The sequence below is a fragment of the Sinohyriopsis cumingii genome, unplaced genomic scaffold, assembly GCF_028554795.1.
Source record: "Sinohyriopsis cumingii isolate HCF-2022 unplaced genomic scaffold, ASM2855479v2 utg001944l, whole genome shotgun sequence".
Lineage (NCBI taxonomy): Eukaryota > Metazoa > Mollusca > Bivalvia > Unionida > Unionidae > Sinohyriopsis > Sinohyriopsis cumingii.
This window is the reverse complement of record NW_028316088.1, coordinates 824,334-852,142: the sequence shown is the minus strand read 5'-3', so window position 1 is coordinate 852,142 and position 27,809 is coordinate 824,334.

The following is a 27,809-nucleotide window of genomic DNA, read 5'->3' as shown; positions in this document are numbered from 1 at the left end:
TCTACTGGCTTCATTCATCGACTGAAATATTTTTTCCTCGTGAGTTGTTGTATCAAATGACTTTACGGGTTTTGCTTTCTTTGGGTATTTACCGGTTTGGCCTTTTTTGGTATTTTGACTCTGCGAGACAGCTTGCAAGTTTATAAGAGAATTATCAGTCTTATTATTATTAATATGATCAATCACAAGTCCATTTTCGATTAATCCGTTGAATACCTCAAATACCGCCCTATGAACATGGTACTTCTTCTTTCCGGCACCAAACATCAGATACCCCTGATTACTTACGGTACCAACCGGCTTCTTCAGTTTGCGGTTTCTAACAATGCCGTCGCGAGATGCCTCGTAATTGACGAGCACAGGATGCGGCTGAAATTCTTGGTCCATTTTTATAATAATACTACTTGTCTAATTTATTATTTGGTTTAATTATGAATCTTTCAACGTAGTCCTGGGGGGTTTTGATGACGAAGTCTGCGGTGGGGTCAATGACGGCGTTTTTAATTCGCTTGTCATAATAGCGTTTTAGTTCCCTGTATCGCTTTCCGCCACAATTGATACACAACTGCGATTTTCCTCTTACACCGACGTGACAAACCAAGCACGGGAGGGGGCCAAGAGAACCATTACGAACGCTTTGTAAATGATACCCGCAGAATTCACCTCTACATGATTTATTGCACGGGGTTGTCGACCCAATCATCAACCATTTGCAGTGATTCATTATACTATATTCTTTCCTTTAAATACTTGTTTTAATTATATGGATGAGTTCGAGAGATTAGCAGCAATTAAGCCCTGGAAAAATATTAAGTTCAATCTTGATAGAGTCCTCAAGGACGCACCAAAAGCGTTAATAAACGATAGAACCCTGTTGAGTAAAATACGCGATTGTATCGATGAATTCAAGCGTGATGGCGCATCTCATAGTTGGTCAACATTTCGAATTGATGGCGTTGTTGATGCTACCATGAACGACAACCGCGCAGCAATGATAATATCACAACTTGACGGTAAAAGGTATTTCTTCAGAGTAAAATTCATTGTCCGGGTGGAATCAGGTAATTGGATCATACGTGATAAATTTGAACCAGTTCTCAGCGACATGAAAACAGTCATTGTTAGCCGCGACTCCAAGCCGGGGCTGTTAACCGGAATTGACAGACCATACTATGAACGAGCGTATCCTGAAACAGCAGTTGTTTATGGAATATACCCGTTAAATAAGAAACCTGATATCGGAAAACTGAAACCAATGAAACAGTCAACGGGGATAAATTGTGTAGCAGAACGAGTAATAGAGCATTTTACAAATGCGTGTCAAGGAAACAAATTGACTGATTTACGACGTAGCAAAATCAACCAGTGGGAACTAACCGTAAAAGAGCGTGGAGCAACCATCAGCGACATAGCGAGATTAGAAACATCGCTGAGATTTCCAATAACCGTTACAACGATAACCGGTGAAGTATTATACGAATCAAAGTACAAATCAAATGGGGCCCCAATCAAAATTATTGATCATAACGAACACGCATGGACGCCCGCGATCACAATATTTCCACGGGATAGAACAGTAAAGTATATACCCGAAGAATTCCTGGGAGAACAATTCTCCAAGGACGGCTTTCTCGCGGAGAGGAAACTATTTGATGCTATTGCCTACTTGTGTAAAAACGACCCTGCATCAGTGTGGTTACTTCGCAGCGCTGAAAACGATGCGGATACCTTTGATCAGTTTGTAAGACCAAACGGTGAATTATATCGCACTGAAGCGTTTCACAACAAGATGAAACAAACCGCCATGGAATTTGAGGAGCATGATGAACAACTGCTAACAAATTGTTTTACGATTCCATCGGTTGTAGCTCATGTTGCAGCAAGGAAAAATGCGTGGAGACCAACGCGCAAGGAATTTCTGCCGGATGTACAATCCAGTTGTTTGGAATACTATCACGGTGGACTATGGAACACTGAATACAGCCGCGACGCTATGATCTCGGTTGATATGGTTGCCTGTTATCCAGCGAGTTTTCTCGGGTATGGATCCGCCGCTAAGTACTTTAGACGATTTGGACACCCCAGACATGAAATGACTCGTGTTGCTATTAATGGACCACTGCCTGATTTTGATTTAACCGGATTCGCTCGCATAGTATCATTTGAATTCGCGGCAGGACTCCATCGCTGTTGTTATATTTGGATCGGTAGACACATGGCTGAAAAGAAGTGGCTGCCAATAGCGCTGCTACGGTGTATGATTGATTGTAGCATGCTAGTTTCGTTGATTGTCAGTGACGCGATTATATCATACCGGGCACAGACTGAAGTCTGGTTACCAGAACCGGAGCGTCTAGATAGCATAATTGACGAGTCCAGAAAAAACATTGATGCCGACGAGGAATATATCATCGAATGGTCCAGGAGGATATTTAACCAACGAAACCGCGAGGCAAAAGATCTCGGTAGAAGAATAATTGGTAAGTTCACACAAGGTGGAAAAAACCACGACTGCAAACGATATTGCTCACGGCTGATTATAGATGACGCAGAATATGATTTCGTAATCAAGGACGCAGTGGCAAAAAATAGATACGTGAACTGCAAAACAGCTTTCTTGTCCAATGGAACAAAGTTGGGTACAGTTGTTACCTACAGCGATGGAGACAGCCCGGCATATCCACATTTGAGGGCGTCTATGCTGGGTTACGCCGCTATCAATTTATTCTCGATGATAAATAGATTTCCCGACACCGCGGTTAGAGTAGCCGTTGATTCATTTTATATAGACGTAGCGTATAAGGGAAACTTAGCCGAGTTTACTAGTCCGGACGAGAGTTGGGGTACATGGAGAATTAAAAATGAAATACGACGCGATTATTCCCCGTCAGCAGATGTCACCGTTGAAAACAATTACTTACGCGGTGATAATTTATCAGAATGGTCTAATGCACCACCGTGTTCTGATCCAATTTGTAGATATAAAACAGTTTATTTAAGCGGCTGTGGCGGGTCAGGAAAGACGACTCGGGCAATTGAATTATTTCGAACGCGGGCAAGTATAATCGTGCTTACACCGACCCATAGACTCGCGCGAGAGATAAAACAACGAAATGTTGACGCCGTTACTTATCACAGCTTTTTTCGATACAGCGGCGGTGAGTGGACTCCTGATCGAATGGGTGAAAAATTTATTCCTGGGGTTATCATTTGGGATGAGATATGTACTGTTTCGTTAGATGTTTTACAAATGTTTCTTGATTGGTTGCTGCTCGCGAATACAGCGGTGATCATGTGTGGCGACCATGGTCAACCACCACCATTTGTCGGCGAGGGTCCACATGATTGGTTAAAGGGTTTTGTGGACTATTATGAAGAAACCGATACTGATTACCGAGCACTTGATGAACAACTGCGCGGGGTTAAAAAATTAATCAGATTACAGCCGGATAGAATTCAGTGTGAAATAATCCGCGAGGTGATTCCGGAAACGCCGTTAAATGAATTCTGGGAAACATGGAGACCAAACGATTTGATTGTAGCGAGTAGAAAGATAGTCAGAGACACACTTCAGCGGAAGTTGTTTACGTTGCATAAGGAAAAGTTTCCAACGCGTCCAGTGCCGTTATGTTATAGACCCGCGGACACACGGCGGCAGAACATTGAAGTTGAAATCCCGGGCCCGACAGCGTCAGGGACAAAAAAACAAATTCTCGTGCTGAATGATATCGTGCTCGTTGATATCAGCGTCGTCGAGGACGCGCTACGTGCTAATAAATCCCCGTGGACGCTAGGATACGCAACAACAATACATTCCTCGCAGGGACTAACCATCACGGACACAATTGTTTGGATGGTTGATAATCGCATCGAATGGTCGAATCTAGTCTATCTTGCAGTGTCCAGAGTACGAAGGATAAATCAGCTTCGAAGAATTGTTATTGACGGAGTCACTGACGAAGCCGGCGACAAGGTCACCATCGATGCAAGCGTCATTGATAGAAAACTCTCGGGTTACCGCCAACAGGATAAAAAAAAACAGCGGCGTTTTGATATTGATGCCGAATTAATAATCTCGCTACGACAACAACAGAATAATCACTGCGCGAGTTGCAATTGTATAATGAGTTGGCGTTATTCGGATAAAGACACTCGCCAATTTACCGTGGATAGGATCGATAACAGTCTCGGTCATGTCAAAAACAATGTGAGGTTGACATGTCTTGAGTGCAATAGACGCAACGGCGCTAGTTAAGACCACGCGGGGGTAATTGAGTATCGTCAGGTATCACTTGTAGTTGCTCGCGTGTAAATCCACGCTGAGGAGCAGTTGAATCCAGTCTATAGATCGGTGGTCTACCAGTTGATCGTGTTATCGTTGATATGTTATGTGTGGTAACACTCCAAATAGGATCAGTAGCTCTTTTTTTACCGCCTTCAAGCTCTCCTGGTTCATATAGATATCTCACGGTAACATCGCCGAGAATCGGCTTGGAAACGCTATCTATTTTTGATCTTCCGGGTATATACTCGTATTTAATCGCGTCGCTGGGCTTCATGTTGATTGCTCGGGTAATCTCATTATTTAACGCGGCAATTACACCTGGCAACCTTTTAACCCATTCACGAGATCGTTTTTCTTGGATGAATTCTTTCGCGTATTGATATCCAAATAACCGTTCAGCAAGAGTCCGATTGAATCGTTCAACAATTGCCTGATCACGATGTAGCGCAGTATGACCTCGTCGTATCGCGACGCTATGATGTTTCAGCGTTGATAAAACAGCGCCGCGAAATTCACTACCGGGATCAACTTGTAATAGATTTGGCCAGCGCAGAGGGCCTCTTCGATAAATTCTTTCAAACGCAGCGGCTACTTCAGTTGCCGACTTTGTTTTTAACGGCTCCGCTTGTTTGTATCGACTCGCAACATCAACTACGGTTAGCGCGTATTTGTAACCGTTGTCATGCGGCAGAAATAGTATATCAGCCTGATGAACTTCATTAGGTACGCTGACATCAAAGCGCGAGAAGTTGATTTGTTTAGGCGGTGGTAGATAGATTTGCCATATAGCCTGTTTGGATAACCAATTAGCCGCAGTGGTCTTTGTTACCTTTGCAGCGCTTGCAAGCTTACCAATTGCGGCCTTCCCCTTCCAGTATCCTCTCGGAGAATAATAGATGGAATCCATGTTGTTATTATAAACGCTATCGTTTTCAATTACCAGCGCCAGAAGCTCCGCTTCCAATCATTAATTTACCTTTCATAGCCGATTTTACCAACCATGAGGCTAATTTTTCTTTGACGGATTGATCAGGAATAGCATTTAGCGCGTGAATTAATTTTACATCCGCGATATGACGCTGTTGCAGATCGCTACTTTTGTAGTAAGCAACATCATGAGCATGACACGCCTTATCGATAGCGTTTATTGGATACTCACCGGGTTTGGGCTGATTTTGATCATCGAGTCTAATATCTAATCGTGTTCCGGGGCCACAGTAGTTATATCCTGGGAGGTGCTTTTCTCCTGGATACTTTGCCCACGGTGTTCCGGGGAGTTTTGCCAATTTGGCTGCAATATCACCTCCTCGCTTTTTTTTAAAACATCTCCGGGTCTAATAGAAATAAATCTAAATTTCTTTGTACCGCATTGTACACACTTACCAGTAAGCGCCGATCTGTTATTTCTTGTTGTAGCGGTTGTCATATCATTTGTGCCAGTACGCACTCTACACTTCACACAATATAGATCCATAATTTATGTATAGAGATATGAATATAATTGATTTTTCGGCGACTAAAACAAGAGAACCAGTTAAGCATGTTGCAGCGTTACCAAACTCGATCCGGATGATTATCATCGGACCATCTGGATCCGGCAAGACGCAATTGTTACTCAATTTAATAATGAGATGGATGAAGTGGGATAAGTTGTATTTGGTTGCTCCTAGCGTAGATGATCAACGATGCTACGAGGTGTTGAAAGATTTCAACGAGAATGCATCAGCGATCGCTAAAAAAAATGTTATTGAGTTTATTACGGATATCAATGATGCACCGGGTATTGATGATATTGATGGCGACGTTAACAATCTAGTCGTGTACGATGATGTTATGTTAGACAATCAAAAAAACCCAGCTAGGATATTTTCCAGAGGCAGGCATAAAAACACTGACGTGATATATGTCACTCAACGATACACTCAGATTCCAAAAGTAATTAGAGACAACTGTAATATTCTTGCTGTGTTCAACGGCGTTGATACACACACGCTACGAAATATTTGGCAGACATGGTGCGGCGGTGACATGGACTTTAATGTTTTTCGAAACTTTTTTAGTCATGCTCAGTCGACCCCACATGGATTCGTAACGATAAATTTACATGATCCTCGGACACGATATCGTATCGGACTTGACCAAATATTCGATTAGTTGTAAATAATTTTCATTGTAAATAACCACTTAGCAGCAGAGGGGGCGATGACATCGACGCGGGACGCCCGATGATTACCACGGGAAAACACCAACGAGATGTTGTGGCGAAATATAGCGTTTTCGAGCAAAAAACGCTAAGGCTCCATTTGCCAAACGGAGACTTTATTTTTTTTTTGTTCGAAAAGTGAGATTTCGAAGGAAGGCTCTATTTGTCGTTTTAAAGCCTCAATCAAATTTTGTCTAAAAAGTTGTCGGATTCGCCCCCTCTGCTGCTAAGCCGATGTAGTCGATTTCTCCCATTTGGCCACCTACGATCAACGTCTTTTCTAAATTTCACAGGGTCGTGCCATTGACGTCCAAATGGAGCAGCGTGTTAGTGCGAGCCCTCAAACTGGTGTTGAAACAAAGCATTTGTCACCCTCTCCGATGGCAAACGAACAAAAGCACCGAATATCTGAACCAATCTTTCCAAAAAGAATTAAAGAAACGAGACATTCATCTTTCTCCCTGCGTATCAGACCTTTTGAACATGACTTTTCTCCTAAATAACATGAATTACATTGGGTCTTACTTGTTCCTGCACGAAGCCACCAAACAGTTAGGAACCATCACCAGTAATGACATTAAGTACGAAGATTATGCAGATGGCTATGATATGTGGGCTTTTTAATTTTGCTCTGACCAAGGCAGCGACGAGGGCTATTTCCCCCTATTAAATCCGACTTAATTCTTGCGGAAATTCAGTTTGCAAAACGTGTGCTTGATGTAACGATGAATGTCATCTTGTATGCCGAATTCGACATCATCATAGAAATCAACAATTTAGAGAAGTAATTCTAGACTATAAGAAGCAAAGGAAGACGTATCCCTCTTTGAACGGTGGAATATATATGGAAATTGAATGGGAAGATACCGTGAAAGAAGAACCACAAGACAAAGACGAAGAGGCCGTAGTGATAACGTCTAGATGGCCAGAACAAGAAAAAATTTAGTCTCCTGTTTTGCCAAATACCTGGCAGAAACAATAAGGGCATTATTAAGAAAATTGCTATTGATGTCAAAGCGATCATCCCAGTCCAATTCAGCACAATAAATGTCTCATGCTGAGTCAAGAAGACATATTGCACGAGTATCTAGACAAAGCTTGGAGTCTCATCTCGGAAGAACCCGTGCCGTGGTATGCATCACGTAGAAGCTCTCTTGGATCAGAGTGCAGAGACGAAGCAAAGAAACGGTTACTTGTCAGATTCTTAAACAAAACGTTCGGATTGAATCGATGACTTATCATTACCTGCCAAAAACAAACAAAACAAAATACAAAAATTGATAGATATGAACTTTATTACCTGTTTAACCAGTTCGTACACTGCTTCTTGGATTCCTGTCATGTGTGCAAAAGATTAACTTCATCATCGCAAACCCCAAGACCATCAAGCATATGTCATTAACACGGACGACAGTCAACTTCCAGGAACCCACTTTGTATCCGTCTACGTTCCTAACGAAGGTTGTGTAGAGTATTGTGATTCGTATGGATTGCTTCCTTTTGACGATAGCATCGACTTTATGAGCATAAATACCCAGACAACATGCTTCCATGGTATGTGGACAATATTGTGTGTATTTCCTTCATCAATGCAGTGTTGGATATTCTTAAGAACACTTAGTTACTTATTGTGATCGTTACTCTTCAAGAAACGATGACCAAGTAGATCGATGATTTTGTGACCATTTTTGTTATCTTTTGCCTTTAGCTAGGAAACGTAGTGTATGTCAATGGCCTAGCTTCACTTCCCAACGTTGTCAACCTTGTCAAAAATAGTTATCTGAAAATTATGTGATTGTTTGAAAACATTTTAATTGTTGGTTGTTAGTAATTTGAAGAAACAAAATGTTTTTAAAAAATTGTGTCTTTCGTATTTTTTTCAATTTTTATCAAGGTGCATTCTCTTTGACTTCTCTCTTTATCTCACCCTCAAATTAACAATCTAGCGGTCCCACCCAAGAAGAAATCGTAGGGATGTTTTCTATCACGTCCACGCTTGAATCATTAAGCGAAGCAGTCTGCAGTCTGACCATCCATTAATGACTAGTCAGCCTATTACAATGACTTCTACATTTAGCTAAACTAAACGAAGCCTACGTGCATTTGCACCGTGTCAGGCTAAGCTTGAAGAAATTGAGAATGTCAGAATGCTGAAAGTGGTCGAATATCATATAGGACAGGTCTGGAAAATGGAAATCAGGAAAGAACACGAAGAGTGAACGGAGAAGTACAGACTTCAGAAGCAGAGAGAGCATCAGCAGCAACAGTAGCAACAACAGCAGCAGGAACCAGACAGGATTTGTGGACTACCGTTTAGACACGAACGAATTATCCTCTTTCCACAAGTTGTCCCTACCATGCGGGAAAGCCTATTGCCAGACGGGGATGCAATCTTACACGATAAAAGATTGACTTAACTCTCCTTCCACAAACACATTCCTTCTGAGGACTACCCCGATATTCTAGAAAAGACATACTAGATTAATTGCCAGGTGTATGTTAGTAAGTTTAAAAACTAAAAGGTGTCTATAAGCAAGGTTTTACTTTGTTTTATATCCAAAATAAATAGAAGTGTGTCTATAAGCACTTTGTGTCTGTGTTTTGTAAAAATATAGTATGTGTGTCTTTGTTTGTAGTTGGCGTTTGTAGGTAAAAAGTGGGTGGCTTTTTTAGGTTCGCGCGTTCCATGTTTGTTTTGGGTGATGATATATGAAAGTTTTGGTACATGCCGATGTTTTCCTTCATGTCCGTGATTGACAGATAAAAAAGGGAGTGATCGTCAGTCTGGCTACCCCATTCCATTTCATTCAGACAGAACGAGCAGGACCAGCTTACCACGAGGGCGCTCGAGATCAAGGGCGGGCAAATTAAATATTCCGTTTATGGACATAAACCAGACGCACATACCTTCATTGGGCGAAAGCGCCTCTAGTCCAAATGATGACTGGCTACCCATCGTTGATTCGTGAACTACAAAGAATGAGTAACAATCACAAAACTTTTTGAACGTCAGATTGATATGAGTTGGCCATCCAGGAAAGTGCCAAGCTTGCGAATGATGATACGAAAAATAAAAAAGAGAAGGCAAAGAAGGAAAGTATCCTGTCTCAACTAATGCTATGACAAAGCTGTGAAGTCAAGCCGGTGGTGATGACACCTACACAGAGACAAGCACAACAACCAGCACAGAGACCCGTGGTCCCACAAATAGAGAACTGGTACCTAGAACTGGAGAGGACATAGCCTGATCATCAGCGTACGCAGAAAGTACGGAGGCATCATCCACGTGTACAGAACAGGAAAATAAAGGAAGTCTTCATTATCCCTCAAAATGAAGACTGGATAAGTGAAGTCAAACATCCCCCACCCGCTCCCAACCACAACTATGAATTGAGAGCAAGAATGGAGCCGCCGTTGTATATGTGGTGCACGGCCTGGGAGATGTCATCATTAACTGGGTGCATCTTAAGTTCCGAAAAGAACAGCCCTTCTCAGGGCTACCCCTATACTCTAGAAAAGAGACTCTTCGAGTTGCAAATTTGTTTGAGTGTTGAGTAGTCTGATTATAAACACTCACTCCTTTACTGATGTGATTGTGTGTGTTATGTGTTTTTATATAAGCTCGCGTACATTTGTGTTGATATTGTGTGTTTGTTCGAGTGTGCGTACGTTTGTGTGGATAGTAGATTTGGGGGATTTTGATAGTATATTTTAGATTTTGTGTGTATGATATCCAGCACTGGGGCATCATATTTTGGATTTGTAAGCGTTCTCGTACGTTTGTATGGTAAGTAAATATTGTGGTTATTGATAGTTTATTTTGGGTTTGTAAGTGTTCGGTCACATTTGTGTAGATATTGTGCGCTTTCTTCTCCTTCCCCTGTGTGGATAGTAGATACTGGAGTTTTTGATTGTATACATTGGGTTGGTAAGCGTTCGCGTACGTTTATGGAGATAGTTGATATTGTGGTTTTTTATCCTTCCCGTGTTTGGATGTTATATTTTGAGCTTTCTGATTGTATAATTTGGGGTTGTAAGCATACGCATACGTTTGTGTGGTTAGTAGATAATATATGAAGTGAGTAAGAGGTGTTTTCTTCACATTCGTGCTTCACAGTTATTATGTCAAGCGTCCGTCATTCATTCGTGACCATTTCATCTCCAATATATCTTCAAAAATCCGTCAAGACGACAATTCATTGACATTTTGGCAAGGGAGTCAAAACTTATCCCCTGGATTAACTAAAGTGCCATCTTAGTGTGCAGGCGCCCCCCTGACCGAACCTTCCTCCTCGCCACCGCCTGACATTAAATTAATAAACGTGCATAGCACATATTAAACAGACGAAGGGAGAGGCACATTTTCCTATCTTCATGAACAAAGCAGTCACTGATGTGGTACTATCTTTTTCTTAAAAAAAGCGGCACAGAATATATCTCCTAAATCAGTCAATACGACAATCATTAACCTTTTGGCAAGGGAGTAAAAAAATGTATACCCTGGATAAACCAGTATACTTTCCTAGTGAGCAGGCTCCCTCCCTGACTGAACCATTCTCCTCGCCACCGCCGAATATTAAATTAATGAACGTGCATAGCATATATCAAACACATGAAGAGAGAAGCACGTTTTCCTCTCTTCATGAACAAATAATTAACCATCCACATGGGAATAAAACTCTAGGTGTGCCGATGTGACGTCATAGTGGCGATCAATCACTACTGGCGTCACATACTGCTTGGTCGACATCTAGCTCAGCAAATGCAGACTTAATTAGTACATTTAGCTCTAGTGTGTGCTGCGACTATCCCTACTCGAGGATAGCCTTACTTCCAGTTCGCTAGGGTATATAGATAATTCCAAAAGCACATAATGTACATTAATAATTTAAATCAAAAGAAATTTAGGTCTAAGAGTTTTGGTTGTTGTTGTTGTTGTTGTTATGAGTTTCCCGGGATTAGTAGCTTTACGTTCAGTAATTTTCCCACTAGATAATTGGGGGGTTCTGCAGTAGGAGATGTCGGTGGGTCTGCTACTGAGGTTGTTAAGTTATTGTTGTTCCAGTTTTTGGTCTGGCACCAATAGTTGCTGATTTTGTTGCAGTTGCTTCAAGTGAAATTACGATTGGTTGTTTCGTGGTGCGCTCACTAATTAGTGATGTCGAAGATGTCGGTGAATCTGCTACTGGGGTTGCTGAAGTTGTTTTTGTTAAACCAGTGTCCATTTGCTGGGCTATGATGTGTAGTGTTGCTGTTACTGGTCGTCTTAATTTAGTATAGTCCTTACGTTCGTGTCGCGGTACTGGGATAGTAAAAGGAATTGGAACCGTTTCCTTTTTTCTCCTCCCTTTGGGTGCCCTTGATTCCCATTGACTCCTTTCCACTAGGTAAATGACTTGATTTCACCTCCATGCCCTTCTCGTGAATCTCTTTTCCATTTCCTTAAGAGATTTCAACTGATCTTGTTACCAGATGTTGGTGGCGATTTAACAGTTAATACAATTCCATGGGTGGGAGTCATTAATTATATGAAGCACTTCAGACTATATACACGAGGCCCATCAACAAATTTACTAAGATGGGGCACTACGAAAGAAAACCCTTAAGAAATTTAAAGTTGCTAAGGAAGCATTGTAGTTATCAGCACTCGAGAAGAAGATTTTTACGACTGCGCAATACCAATATTGGCGATGCTGATAAACGAGCTTCAGACGTTCCATGCAGTGCAGTCCAATCCAATCAAACGATACCATCAATGGAAACCCCTGGTCCGGGGGGACCTATGCGATATTTATTGATACGCGTGATGAAGGGAACGCTTCAGCCCTCCATAAAACATCCAGCCGTTTCTGTATCATTCTCTGAGTGTTAGCCCTCGGCCCTTCACAGGGCTAACAAAATTGCCATTTTATTTAAGAGATTTCAGTTTGGCTTGAAATCTCGGAAGTAGTGAATGGGGATACTATACGTACAATGGGAATTAGCATTAAAAACACCCCTGGGTCAATATACGTACAAGGGAAATTTAACATGGCGAAAAATCGTGGGTCAATATACGTACAAGGGGAATTTAACATGGCGAAAAATCGTGGGTCAATATACGTACAAGGGGAATTTAACATGGCGAAAAATCGTGGGTCAATATACGTACAAGGGGAATTTAACATGGGAATAAATTGTGGGTCACTTTACGTACAAGGGGAATTGAACATGGGATTTTTTTTTTAAAAAAATGGGGTAGGCAATTGAAAAGTCATTCTCTTTTCGAGAAATATGCGTGGCCCTGAAAAGGGCCTTTGGGTTTATGTTAATGTATTCATTAACATAAATTGCACCGCATTGGTCTTCTTCTTGTCCTTAGGCTGCGTCTCACTGTTGGCCCGTAAATCAGCACTCTTTTCAGGCATCCTTGTCTTTCAACGTAGATCCTACGTATCCACAGGCTGGTGTCTGTCCTGTGGACAACGGTCCACTTGGATCGGACATACATGAGCATGTCCGTCCTAAACATCATGGAAGACACAAGGGTGGATGACTCAACTGTGGTCCACATCTTGAAGCGACGAGAACAGGTGAATCAATGCAGTGAACTGCGCTTATTTATAGGTATAGGTAGGATTGAAACGGATTGAGTTCATTCACCAATCCGAACAAGCGTTATAAAATTCAGTCAGCCCGCATCCAATCCGAAGAGAGCAGTCTGTGACGTCACGTGGTCTATATAGATTCGCTAGCGCTTGTGTGCAGTCAATCTATGCGACAGTGATTCAACATGACGGAAACTCAGAAAACGATCCATTGGGGTGCACCAGCAGGGGAGAGTGTCCAAGGGAACCCGGACTTACTTTCAGAAGAGGTGAATTGGGATTTTGTGGATTTTCTTACCTCGCAAGAATTTGTTCCGGAACCTTCGTCACCTTCTTCATTACCGCAAGTGGAGAATTTTAGACAGAGACAGAAAGAAGAATTGGAGAAATTTATACAACGACAAAAGGAAGCGGAACAAGCTTTTCTCCTACAGCAGCAACAGCAGCAAGAAGAAGAGGTAAGAAAAAAACAACAGCAACAACAGCAAGAAGAAGTAGCAGCAGCAAAGAAAAAAGAGGGTGAAAATCAAACGGTCACGGTACTGTTAGACATTTTAGCGGAGTTAAGAAGTCTGAAACAAATGTATCAGACTTCTTTATTACGACCGAAGAGAATACGACCTTCCCGAGCTAAACACGTTAACCCTGTGACTAAGCCTACCGTACCACCCTTAGTGATTTCATCCAAATCATCATCATCATCAACAGTACGCAGTCCAGAAGTAGGCCTTGGCCGTGGCAAAGGCTTAAGGCAGTTAAAGTTGATTGCTTAAACTCACCCCTGCACCAAATAGAAAAAAGGCCCTTTTCAGGGCCACCCACATTTCTCGAAAAGAGATAGCCTTTCAATTTGCCAATAACTCAAATAAAAAATCAACCCATTTTACCCCTATAGTACGTGTCTGTGTATAAGTGTAGTTTCTTATTTTAAAATCAAAACTCAAAGACACTTACCTTATATCATTCATTTATTCTTTTATCCATTGTTACAATCCAATTCACAATTCACAACACAACACTTTAAAAAAGTTCATTGACTTCTTCTGTTTCCTTGTTTAGTCTCTCTGTTTTTTAAATTTCTTCACCGTCACACTCTTTTCCTCTTCTTCCTCCTCACTTTCTTCCCTTCTTCTTTTTTTCTCCTGTTTCTTTTTCTTCACCTGTCTGCTTTCTTCCTCTGAAGAATCCCTCTCTTCTTCTGAAGAATCCTTCTTTTCTTCTGACTCCTCTTGTTTCTCTTTTGGGCAATCTGGAGACCAATGTCCTTTTTCTTTACAATAATAACAGGCATCTTGACTTTTGTCTTTTTTAGCCTCTGTTTTTGTTCTTTTTTGACGGTCTGGACACTCTGAAGACCAGTGCCCTTTCTTCTGACAGATATAGCAAGTATCTTGACTTTTATCTAGAAAGGAAGGAGAGTGGTCCCTCGGCTCTTCTGAAGAGAATTTTCTAATGACCCCTCGCAAAGCTCTGACGAAACGTTCGATTTGGCTAGTCTCTTCCATCGTTGTGCTCGGCTTGAGAGTGAAATGAATAGTGAAAGGACAAGACACACACCCTTTTATATACGCTGGTCTGCCATGACTATAAATTAGTCTATGGTGTTTAAACTTGAGTCATTTGACGTTCTGCACTCAAGATGAAACGATCCTATTCATTCGAGAAGAAAGAAGAAGAAAGTAAGAGGCAGAAACGTGATCTACCGCCTCGTACCAGAGCTGAAGTCTTGGCACAAATTCATGCCAGTGATTTTGAAGAGGACATGAATGAACCAGAATTTGAAACCTCTAAACCAAGTTCACCACCCTTAGTCAACCCTGAAAAATACTATTCCATTCGAGAGACGGAAAAGCGCTCCTCTAGAAAATTTAGAACCACGGCTTACAAATACACGGTGAAGTTTAAAGATTTCAAGGCTGAAGTGCCGTTAGAGAAAGTAGAAGTGTTTATCACTGGGGTGTGGGATTCTTTGCTCACTGCACTCAAGCGACAATGTCAACCCAAAGAAGACGATCGCTTGAGACTTTCCATACAACACGACGGTTTGAAATCCCCTGTTTGGATCGAGTTTAGCACCCCTGCAGAATTGACCGCTTCCAAAATCATGGACAAGATTCAACATGTGCGACAATCTAATGACCAGTTTGACATCACCGATGGAAAAGCCACATTGGACATGACCCACGTCTCTCCTCCTCAAGGGACCGGACGCAGAAAGATGTTATTGGTGAACGAGCTTCGCAGCATTAAGCGTAGCCTTGTCCAAATTCACAATCCTCATGACCAGATGTGTTTAGCCAGTGCCATCGTGGTGGGACGAACCTATGCCAACAAGAACGACACGGTAGAATGGAAAAGAACCTGGAACACTATTCAACGATCCGATCGAGCCAAACAATGAAACGAAACAGAACTCCTGTTGCAACAAGCTGGCCTGTCCAAAGACACACCCTGTGGCATTCCTGAAATGCAAAAATTGCAAGATGTCCTAGCTCCACGCTACACCTTGAAAGTGCACCCTCAAGAAGTGCGTGGGTCTCTGTTGTTTCGAGGCCAAGATTTTAAGGACGGAAAATACATTCATGTTTATTATCACGATGACCATTTCGATACCATTACCACCATCACCGGATTCCTGGGATACGGTTATTATTGTGAGAAATGTGATTATGGTTATAACAATCGAGAGCAACACAAGCATTGTGGAATGAAATGTCCAGGATGTTTGGCCTCTCCACCCTGTCTGAGCGAAGAACCAGTGCCTTGTTCAACTTGTCTGCGCACGTTTGTCAGCCGTACCTGTTACCAACAACATTTGAAAACACAAGGTTCACAACAGAAATGTGCTTGTCAACTGCTGAGATTGTGCCCTACCTGTGGAAAAGGCCTACGTACCAATAGTACCAAGGCACACGTATGTTCAGGAAAAAAAAATGTCACATTTGTCACCACATCGTGGACTTGGAACACCAATGCTACGTGCAAAAATACCAACCCCCACCAGAGAAAGAGGACGGTCACAAGAAGAAAGGCAATTTCATCTTTTTCGATTTCGAATGCATGCAAGAGACCGGTATTCACATTCCTAATTTCTGCGTGGCTCATCGAGCGTGCGAGATGTGCATTCAAGAACCTATCTTCAGTCATTGCCCTCACTGCAGCAAAATTCCTGGAGGGCGTGAAAAAATCTTTCGAGGACCGAACACGTTAGCCGATTTTGCCCAATGGGTCTTAGACCCCATCGACAAGACGTGGAGCCAAGAGGACATCGAACGTTACGGAGATTGTCATCGTCATGCCACGGTGATGGCTCACAATTTCTCCGGATACGATGGACAGTTTCTTCTCAGATACTATATGGAACAAGGCACCGAGCGTCCTAAAGTGACTTTGAACGGAGCCAAAATCATTTTCATGCAAGTGGGACAAGTGCAGTTTAAAGATTCGATGAGCTATTTTTCCATGCCTTTGAGTCGAATGCCTAAAACGTTTGGAATGACAGAAATGGCTAAAGGGTACTTTCCACACTTTTTCAATACGGAAGCCAATCAACACGCCGTTCTACCCCATTTGCCTGAGGCTCACTATTACGACCCCGACAACATGCGTACCGAACAACGAGAAGCTTTCTACGCTTGGTACCAGACTCATGCCTCGGACCCTTTCGACTTTCAGGAAGAAATGCTAAAGTATTGTCGTTCCGACGTGGACATTTTACGTCGTTGCTGTGGAAAATTTCGAGAACTGTTCATGGAACACGGAGGGGTCGATCCTTTGAAAGAAGCTTGCACCATTGCCAAAGCGTGTTACTTAGTGTACCGCCAACGATTCATGCCTGAAAACACCGTGGCTGTCATCAGTCCTCAAACGACCCACTTTGTCAAACGTCAATACTCGGTCAAAGCCCTACGTTGGTTACATTACTTGTGCGACAAGGAAGACAAGTGGATTCAGCATGCCCGCAACGGAGGGGGTGAAAAGACCATCGGAACGCATTCGGTCGATGGCTGGGACTTAGAAAACCCCAAGATCGTGTACGAGTTTAACGGTTGCTTATTTCACGGATGTCCCGTCTATTACCCTGACCGTGGCACTAAAAATCAGTTTTCACAACGAGCCATGGAAAACTTGTACCAGGACACTTGTCAGCGGCGCCTAAAGTTAGAACAGCAAGGATACCAAGTGGTGGAAATGTGGGAACACGAGTACGATCACCGTATGAAAACCGATCCCGAGTTTAAACGCCTCGTGGAAAGTTACCAGTTCATGGACCCGCTGAACCCGAGGGATAGTTTGTACGGAGGAAGGACCAATGCCACCTGTTTGCTGTACCAAGCCGACGAAGAGAAAGGAGAAGAAATCAAATACTTGGACGTGTGTTCGCTGTATCCCTACGTGTGCAAATATTGTCGCTTTCCTGTAGGGCACCCACAATTGCTGACGGAACACATTGACCTGAAAAACATTCGACAATACGAAGGCTTGATCAAGTGTAAAGTTTTGCCTCCCACGAACCTATACCATCCCGTCTTACCTCACCATTGTCAAGGCAAACTGATGTTTCCCTTGTGCCGCACTTGTGCCGAAACGTGCAAACAAGACCAACCTTGTCAGCACAGCCAGGAAGAACGGGCCTTGACGGGAACCTGGGTCAGCGTAGAATTGTTCAAAGCTATGGACATGGGATACCAACTGTTAGAAGTGTACGAAATTTGCCACTTTCCCAAGACACAACAATACCACAAGGGTGATTCCAGTCAGAAAGGCATTTTCGCCGACTACGTGGATGCCTTTTTGAAACTGAAACAAGAAGCCAGCGGCTATCCGTCCTGGTGTCACACTCCCGAAGACCAAATACAATTCCAAGAGAAATACTATGAACAAGAAGGCATCTCTTTAGACCACATCGTGAAAAACGAAGGCAGGCGATCGTTTGCCAAAGTGATGTTAAATTGCTTGTGGGGTAAAATGGCACAACGACCGTGTTTACCCAAGACGGAATATTTGACAGAACCTTCCCGCTACTTCCAGATGATTCACGACAAAACCAAATACATGAAACACGTGGACGTCGTTCGAGAGAATTTGATCTTGGTCAATTACGAAGATGATCTGGACTTTGTACAAGACGACCCTTTTGGAAATGTCATCATTGCGACTTACGTGACAGCCCATGCTCGCTTAAAATTGTACGAAGCTTTAGAACTGTTAGGGGAACGCGTCCTGTACTTTGACACGGACAGTTGCATTTACATCCATCACCCAATTCAACATCACCCTGACATCGAAGGAGACCGTTTAGGAGCCTGGACAGACGAACACCCCGACGACAAGATTCTAAGTTTCGTCAGTGGCGGTCCCAAAAATTACGGCTACGAATACCGGGACCCACAAGGAGAAGTGCACACGACGTGCAAAGTGAAAGGACTGACTCTGAATTATCGTACCAGTCGAGTGGTGAACTTTGGGGTAGTGAAAGAAGCCTTGCAATCGGGAGAGGATGGAAACTTTAAAGTGACCACTTACCAACCGAACAAGATTGTATGTTTACCCACTCACCACATCGTCAGTCGGCCCTTGGAAAAAGTCTATCAAATCGTGTACCAGAAGCGAGTGCGACTTCCCAATCATTTCACCTTACCGTATGGACACGTCGGTATAAAACATTGGTTGTAAGAGGATAGTCACCCACCAGAAAGATGACTTCGCCACAGCAAGAATCGAGTGAGAAACACGATGAGAACTCCAAGTTCAAACCCTACCATTTTCCAGTCTTCTTACCTGACTATTGTGATTGTGGACACGTTTCAGAAATGGCCTACGGATAGGGAAGGATTACCTTCTTCGCATGTTTTAGCTAGAACAGGATTTGTCTACTTGGGACCTGAGTCAGGATTGGGATACGAAGTACAGTGTTTTGCTTGCGGACTGAAGTTACGAATGGATCTATGTATCTATTAAGATTCAGCTATTCTGGAACATACTCGATGGTGTCCGCACTGCCCTTACCTTTCTATGGCCTTTCCACCCATCACACTACGGTACAATGTTGACGGTACCTTAGAGACGGTACCTTCCAAAACAAGACATAAAAAACGTAAAAAAGGAAAGATGTACAAGCTGGAGACTGCATTGCGACTAGTATAAAAAGGGGCTATGGTCAAGATCGATAGTTCACTGGGACTACCAAGACCGAGCGAACAAGATGAATACTTTCAAAGAAATGCAAAACAAGTTGTTTAGAAAGGCACAATTCAAGTGTGGGGCTTCGGAAGTGGAATGCGATTGTGAGCCTTGCGATGGGTACGATGCTGTACGTTGTGACCTTAGCGATGCCGTAAAGCATCATGGAAACTTTAGTGTCACTACCCCTATCATGGAAAGTGATGCTGTGCGTGTCAAACCCGAGGGATGCGAAAGTGATGCCGCTCGTCCTCTTGGTCATTTTACTGGGTTTCGTTTTAAAGGGGAATGTTCACCTTCACGTCTACCCCCCTACGGATCTCATCCAGCCCTGAGCAAACTCCTGTTCATGTCACCCAACCCTTATCGAAACGAACCTGTGAAAGACGAATATTCGTTTCCTGTGCGTTTGTCGGAATACTGCGACTTTGAAAATCGTCTTCAATCGTTCAAAGGAAAATGGCCTAAGTATCTGGGAGGACCGACCCCCGAAGAATTAGCCAGAGCCGGATTTTTCTACTTGAGCGAAGGAGATAAAGTCAAGTGCTTCAGTTGCGGTGTGTCACTTCACCACTGGGAACCGCAAGATTCGGCCTACGTAGAACATGCTCGATGGTCACCGAATTGTCATTACTTACCCTTAGTGGGACCGAGACATTGAAGTAACTTTACCATAATAATCTGTTCATGGATACTTTACAAGAGAACATTCGTGCTTTGCCTGTGGAGTTGAGAGAACGCATTTACCGAGAACTGGTCAAAATACAAGTGAAACGTAAAGAACAATTGCATCCGTTACGTCACCGGTGTTTGAACCACTGGTACCTTCAGGCTATACAAGGACTGATTAAGTTGAAAGTGTTCCATTGGACAGACATTGATCAACGACCCCCTGGTTTTAAAAAGGAATGGTTCGGTATTGACGATTCTATCTACTACATTGTAAACGTACTGCATCGAATTCCAGAGGAAGAGTTAACGAATTACCAACATCTTGAACACAATGTCGACTTGGTGAAAGAGGAAACTTCTGAACGAATTGTAACGTGTAAATTAGTGACTAAGCGATTTAGATTCGACAATGAATTGAAACCATGTCTGTGCAAACAGTACATGTCTTGTGTCAGACCATAGAGGATTTAGTATGACCTATTCATGGATACTTTGCTAAAGAACATTCGTGTTTTACCTGTGGAGTTGAGAGAACGCATTTACCGAGAACTGATCAAAATACAAGTGAAACGCAAACTCAAAGTGATTGAACCGTTTTAAATTATGCTCTGTTCCAAAGTATAAGAAGACTGATTATGAGTGGATATTACATCAGGCACAAAGGTAAACGAGGCTATTGGCCACCACCCAAGGATTCCTAAAACAGTGTATATACTTATGGATACTTTACAAGAGAACATTTTCGGCTTGCCTGAGGAGTTGAGAGAAAGGATTTACCGAGAGCTGGTGAAAATACAAGTCAAACGTAAAGAACAATTGCATCCGTTACGTCACCAGATCTTTAACCACTGGTACCTGAATGGTATAAGAGAACTGATTCGTCAGAAATTTTTTCAGTGGTCAGACCTTGTTGAACACTTTCAGTTTGCGAATGATGATGAACTAGACGTTCGTAATTTTGGATACTTCGAGATTCACTTACTGCAACGTATTGAGGAAGACGAGTTAAAGGATTACCAACATTTGTTACATGGAATCTGCTTAGAGAAAGACGAAACATCTAGACAAACTCTGACGTTTCAGTTACAGTATGTAACATTTAAATTCCCTACTGGAGTACGAACATGTTTAGTTAGAAATTACCTTTATTGCTTCCGAAACAAAAGACACTATAAAATCAAGTTGCCATGCCACGGATTATGTCACATATTATTGAATACATTCCGTGGAAGGAACTCAATGACCATATTCAAAAAGTGGATCATTACCATCGATTATTACAAGAACTGTATCCATTTAATTTGGGTCGACAAGTGGTGTGTGTCTTAGTGACTTGTTTTCTGGGATTTCGTTTACCAGCCGATTCTTTGTGGACTCTTTACGATCAGTACTTACCACCTCAATGGCCTTAAATGGTCACGAAAAACTCCTTTTGCTCAAAGCCTTGCGGTTTCATCTGGATACTTCTCGACCTCAACGGGAAAAAAAGATTCGTCAACTTTTAGCTACCCAAGACGCGTATGACGATGTGTGTGTAGCTTGTGACTTACATCCCCATTGGACAGATGTCCGTGCCTGGAAAGAATGGGGTTTTGAGGCTTGGACCCAAGAAGTGGCCCAGTATGCACGAGAGTTGTTCAAGGAAAAAAGTTACTTTTCAACCCGTGTTAGTGACGGTGCCAGAAGAACCCGTCACCCAGGACGGAACTGCCGTGGACAGGCCTGAAAGACCCTTTCGGGAGGACACTTGTGTGACCTTACCCCCTACTATAGAACTGGTTAGAACATTACCCAAAACATGTGGTTGTAGAGACACTTGTGTTTATTCCACGTTAATGGTTATCATGTGCCTTTTATTCTTGTACTTAAGCCTTTGGCCTTTATGTATTTTTGTCTTTCGTATTCATGTTTGAAAAAAACATTCAATAAACGTGTTCTGAAAAAAGTATATAAACTCTCGTCTTGTTTGTTTTCGTGTCACAAGTGACATTTCTCACACAATGGCTACCTCTGCTGTCTCTGCTCCCTCTTCCTCTACTGTCAAAGTCATCGACGAACACTTAGTTCGTTCCAGTTGGGAGGCTTTGTATCTTCGCCATCCTTTTAACATGCTCATTGCTGGACCTAGCGGTTCAGGCAAAACCGAATTCGTCAAACGTTTGATCGAACATAAACATCATTTGATCGATCGACCACCTCAGCTCATCGTGTGGTGTTACAAAGAGTGGCAATCGGCGTACAGCCTCTTGCGAGAAAGTCAAGGCGATTCCATCGTGTTTGTGGAAGGCATTCCTAAAGAAGACGACGGCATCGTCTCTGACTCCCGTCAAACCCATTTGGTCATTTTCGACGACATGTTAGGAGAAGACGAAGAAGAAATTAAACTGTGGTTCACGCGTAAAGGGCATCACCGTAATGCCAGTGTCGTTTACATCACCCAAAATTTGTTTCAACAAAGTAAAGCCCATCGCACCATCAGTCTCAATGCGCATTACGTGGTTTTGTTTAAAACCCCTCGAGATAAATCGCAAGTGCAAGTCTTAGCCAAACAGTTAGGAACGTCTTGGCTGACTCAGGCGTACCACGATGCCACTCAAACGCCACACGCCTATTTACTCGTCGATTTGAAACCTACCACCCCCGAGGATTTGCGATTTCGTACCCACTTGTTTCACCACTGGTGCCAAGACGGAGGGCCTGTCCTGTACACGTCTCCGTCCTCGACTTCATTTCACTCCACATAAAAAAATCTATAAAAACCTCTGACCCTTTTTGTCTGTCTCACACACAGTGTGAACATGACGTCCCTTCAGTCGCATCTTCCCGTCAAATTGATTCGTGCCTTGTATGGCATCAGTCGAGAAAAAAATCCACAAACACGAGCTCGTGTCTTAGAAGCTAGTCTCAAAGAAGTCTTCCGATGGTTCACGGTGACGGCACGTCAAATACTCCAAGGAATCATTCACATTACTCATCAAACCAAACGCTTTTTCGATCGAAACAAAGTCGCTTTGGTTCAACTGGCCGATCCCCGCATCGACACTCAAACCAAACAACAAATCATTTTGAAACCTGGAGGGAGCGGTACTCTAGGAGGGGTCATCATTCGCTCTCTCTTAAGATGGGATCCTAATGCCCCCAAAGTTATCCCCAAGAAAAAAGTCCAACGAAGCCCCAAGAAGAGAAAGAAAAAGACCAGGTCCCCAAGGAGAACTTCCCCAGTGGCGGGACCCTCCTCTTACCAGACACCACCCCGGTAAAAGAAAAGAAGCCCCCAGAAAAAGAAACAGAGAAAAAGTCCCCAGAAAAAGAAAAGTCCACAGAAGAAAACTAGACGCAAGAGAGGCACTTCGGCCAGGACGCAACCTTACACTCGCAAACCACGACCTGCAAAGGCGGTGACTGTGTCTCCGGCAGCCTCACGTTTATCCACTTCTCCGTTGATGACACCAGGAACTGAAGAGTACTTGGAGACGTTGATCACACCAAGAACTTCTCCGTTGATGACCCCAAAAAGAACTTCCTCAGTGGCAGGACCCTCCAATTTAGTGGCAGTGGCTGCTGCTCACAAAGTACCTTCTCCCAAAATCAAAGTCCATGAAAGATCGGGCATGTTACAAAGTTTACTGGATTTGTCCAAGCAAGAACTGGCTCGATTTAGTCCGTTGCGTACCCCTGCACGACGTGTCATGCCTGTCCTCAAACTGATACGACGTAAAGACAATCAGTGGCGACGCGTTCCAGTATAAAAAAAGGTGTGTGACCAAGTCGGGGGTATCAGTGTTTTTTTGGTGCTCCTGAAGACTCAAAGATGTCACCCTCCAGAAAACCCCAAGGAAAGAAAAGGAAAGGACTACCACCACGTTTAGTCAAACATGGGGACATGTTATCTGTCCAGTCCAAAGCTTCTTCACCTCTACGAAAAAAACGCATTCAATCAGCCTCCAAAGAGGTCATCGATACCGTGTGCGAATGTTGTTTGAACGTCTTGAAAGGCACGATCCCTTTGTCCAAACACCAGAAACAATGATTAAGCAAACATCGTCACGTTCTTCGCCAAATGGTTTGAAAGAAAATTCCCATTCGTCAAAAGAAGAAGATGTTAGTGCAACGTGGAGGCATTTTGCCCCTCTTGTTAGGCCCCATACTGAAAGGAGTCTTGGGAACCATGTTGGGAGGACTGGTGGGAGCAAGATAAAAAGGCCCTCGGAAGTCCCAAGATCTCAGAATCGACAACTGACAACCCATGGAAGAACGAAAACTAGCTTTAGTGCCTTACAAACGATGGATGGAATACCATCGGTGGCAAGAACAACGCACCCCGCATTTACCTCCCAATCCCCATTTGAGCGAGATGTCCCAGTTACAACACGAATTGCAATCCTTGATGGATCGCCAAGATTTGTCCGAAACAGAAAAATCGCAAAAGTACGGTCAACTCTTGCAACGACTGCAACTCTTTCACCAGAAAGCTTTAGACGAAACAGCTCTACCCACTCTGAAAGATTTTAAGACCTTGATGAAAAGTCCAGCACATCATCACTACCACCACCACCACCACTACTACCATCCCCAGGGGTCACCAGAGATGCTACTCCACGAAGGCCTGAGGAAGAAGAGATGCGAGAAGTGTTTCAAACACCGTCAGCAGCTCCCATTTCGAGTAAGATTGCAGCATCCTTGTTGACCCCGTCCCCCACACCCCAACGAGAAGAAATGAAAGCTTGGGTTAAAAAGATGATGTCCACTCCTCCTTCGACAGAAGTGAAAAAGAAAGAAGGGAAACCAGAAGTGAAAAAGAAAAAGAAGACCAAAGCCATTCCATTGCCACCTCCACCACCACTACCTTCGACTTCTACTCCCGTAGCCCATCGGACACGTAAATCCGTTTCTAAACCACCCTTTCGTCCCACCCAAAGTAGCATCACCGAAGAGTGGGTGACTTATTAACACACACACACAAAAAATGGAAAAAAGTCTTAGCCAGCATTTACTACGATCCCTCCCATCCTGCAGGTTACGCAGGAGTTCAAAAATTGTATCGTGCTGCCAAAACGCGACTGAAAAGTCTCCGTTTACCTCAAGTGCAACGATGGTTACAAGAACAAGCTACCTACACTTTACACAAACCCATTCGACACAAGTTTGCCAGAAGTCGCACCCGAGTGGAAGGCATCGATCATCAATGGCAAGCCGATTTAGCCGATGTCTCTCATTTGGCCAGCTACAATCGTGGCTACAAATATTTGTTTTGTGTCATCGACGTCTTTTCCAAATTTGCCTGGGTCGTGCCCTTGACTTCCAAATCCAGCAGCGAGTTAGTGCGAGCCCTGCAACGGGTGTTGAAACAAAGCTGTCGTCACCCTCTTCGATGGCAAACGGACAAAGGCACCGAATTTTTTAACCAAGCTTTCCAAAAAGAATTAAAGAAACGTGACATTCATTTTTTTACCACCGAGAATCCCGAAACCGAAGCCAGCATCGTGGAACGTTTTCAACGCACTTTGAAAGAACGCATGTGGAAATATTTTACACATCAACACACTCTGAAGTACATCGACATCTTACCGCACCTGGTGCAAGCGTACAACCAATATTACCATCGAAGCATCGGACGTGCCCCGCAAGACGTGACTCCCGACAACGACAGTGTTGGTGTTTGAGCGCCTGTTTGGTACGTCCCCGACGAGGGCTGTTCCCAAGAAAAGTGGAGAGTTGGCCATAGGAGATTGGGTACGCATTGGCAAAACCAAACGCACTTTCGACAAAGGTTACTTACCTAACTGGACGACCGAATTGTTTCGTGTCACTGGACGAGTGCATGGCCGTCATCCTGCCGTCTATAAATTGGAAGACATGAACGGAGAAGTGCTCAAAGGAACGTTTTATTTGCCCGAGTTACAACGTGTCAGCAAAAAAGAAGACGACGTGTACGACATCGAAAGCATTCTCGAACGCAGAACCTGTAAAGTGGGCAAACGACGTGTCAAAGAAGTCAAAGTACGTTGGAAAGGATATCCACCCAGTTTTGATTCTTGGATCGAAGCTTCGCAAGTCATCGACTATAAAAAGAAGTGACCATCATGCCTTTTCACACAGCAGACGCAGCTACGTCGACCACTCCTCCTTCACCTAGTTCTTCTGTGCAAGATTTACAAAAACAACCTTTGTGGGTGTGGTGTGGAGAACGTGTGCCTAAAACGCAAATCGTCTTTTTCTGCCAAATCTTCGTGGTGTATTGTGTCATCGGGGCAGCCATTGCCAATTTGAGTTTGCAACAAGGAGACAAACAATTGTGGACCATTTTATTGAGCAGTTGCATCGGTTACCTGCTTCCCAATCCCTCCCTGAATTTCTCCTCGAAGGGGAACCACGGGAACCTTGTGTCCAGTGCCATGGTCAGTCACCACTCCAATAACAACAACCCCATTTTGGGCAGAGACACGCCTCTGACGTTCAGTAATAACCCCTCGGACAGTCACAGAACTCTGGAATTATGAGTCACGAAAACCAATTTTACTTAACCTTACCCAGTGACAGTTCCATGGAGGTGTTTCCCAACAACACGTTGTGCTGTTACACGGCCAAATTACCTCAAGCCATCCCCTTAGATCACGAAGCCCATGGGAAGTGGCTTTAGTGGAAATGATTTACCCTACCCAAGTCCTCAATGTCCTTCCCAATCAAAATGTTTTTGATGTGGAAGTTTATGACGAGCAATTGCAACAGTGGATGGATACCCATAGCAAATATGACAAGAAAATCCGTTTACAAAATCAAAAGTACACCACCTATCACTTGTTCATTCCCCCAGGCTATTATTTTAGTGGTCAACATTTGGTCAGCACCATAGCCTCCAGGTTTAATGTCGTGTTTCTGAAAGCTTTGGAAAGTGTCAATAAAGGTATCGTCACCCTGGAGTACCACAAAACAGCTCGTCGCTTCCTGATGAAATTTCCTCAGGGGCGTAAAATCATGTCTTTCTTATTTTGTTCTGAATTGTTTGACATGTTGGGCGGAGACATGGAGATGAGGAAGAAAGTAGAAAAAAAAACCCGAATTACCAATCATTGGCGACAACGAGACTTTTGCCAAGTATTTTCGTACCCCGGTAGAACTGAACCAAGGACTGAATTTAATGTTTGTGTACTCCGATGTGGTGGAGTACAACGTGGTGGGACACACCTCCGTGCCGTTACTGCGTGTCATTCCTTTCAAAGTGGATTCTGCCACGAACGCTGACGAGGAAGGTGGAAACACTTACCACGTTCACCGCGAATTTGTCCATCCTCACTATTTGCCTATCAGCAAGTCGTATTTGGACACGGTCAACATTACTATAAAAGGAGATTTGGGACAAAATATTCCATTCACCAAAGGAAAAGTCACGGTGAAACTCCATTTTCGAAAACGGTTTTCTCACGACTCGTAAGTCATGTATCCAGTGTACCGAGGGGTTGCTCGACAGCGAGGACACGGTTTAGGAGACATGTTAAAATCGGTCTTTCGTTCGGTGGCCCCGGTGTTGAAACCGATGGTGACACGCGGATTGCACGCCTTGAAAGATGCGGCATTGACGCAAGGCAAAGAATTTCTCCAAAATGTCATCATCGACAAACAAAACCCTAAAGAAGCCTTCATGAGGGCTGGCAAAAATGTCTTGCTGCAAACAGGCAAAGACATTTTGGGCCGACGAGACACACCTATGAATGCCCTGCACGCTACCGAGTCAGGCATTCAGCAAGGACAAGGCAGAAAGAGACGACCAAGAAAACACCCTTTCAACAGACTTCACACGTCTAAAACTAGAAAGACAAAGAAAAGAAGAACCGTTCGAGACTTAGACGTTTTCGATTATTGAGAAAGAGAAAAAATGATG